The following is an 847-nucleotide window of genomic DNA, read 5'->3' on the forward strand; positions in this document are numbered from 1 at the left end:
ATAACTCCTGCTTTCCTGCCAGCACCAACTTCACTGCCTGGGGTAATGGTTTTTGGCTGTTCAAACCTGAGTATCAGAAGATGTCCATTTAATTACAGAGTATGTCAGTATAAATTTCCTGCCAGTTCCTGTCCAGTTCAATCGTCTGTTCCCTGCTGCAAATCAGTTTTCCTGCTCTCTGTCCATTTTTCTCAGGGAAGAGGTGGGACCTAGCTTTGGCATTAGCATGTCTGGCTTTTCACCCTCTATAAATAAGTTTAGACCTATGTCTGTATATGCCAGAATAGGGGTTTTGTGGGAAACCTAAATGTTGTCTTGGAAAGAAGCCATCGGCAAGGAATTGAATTACTAAAGCTTTATGTCCTGTAGCATTGGCTCTCCAGGCTTAATTCCCTGGGGTCGTGTAATGGTGTGAAATCCCTGTGTGGATCCACAAATGTTTAAAAGAAATCAGAGTTCATTTTCCCTTTTTGTTTTTCCTCAGAGAATCCCTAGTAATAGGGATCATGGTGTTCCAGGATGGGTGGGATAAAAAGCAATCCCTGCCTACAAACAAGGCATGGAGCAGGGTGCAGTCAACACAAACTTGCGCTGGTTTAAAACATGCAGCTGAGGACTGGAAGACTTTGGCATCTCTTAAATTCATGCCCATGTGCACTGCAGTGTTGTCACCTGAGTGTTCCTGTCCTGTTACCCAGACCCATCTGAGCTGACTCTCACTGTTCTGAAATCCTGTCATGTGCACCATTATTTTGTTTTCAACACCTTCCTGCTCTGACAATGGAAGGAATTACTTCCAGTAACATGCTGTTTGCATTAACAGTAATTGCAGATCAGTTGGTTAGCG

This window comes from Nestor notabilis, unplaced genomic scaffold (genome assembly GCF_000696875.1).
Source record: "Nestor notabilis isolate BGI_N333 unplaced genomic scaffold, ASM69687v1 scaffold32313, whole genome shotgun sequence".
In the NCBI taxonomy this organism is placed as follows: Eukaryota; Metazoa; Chordata; class Aves; order Psittaciformes; family Psittacidae; genus Nestor; species Nestor notabilis.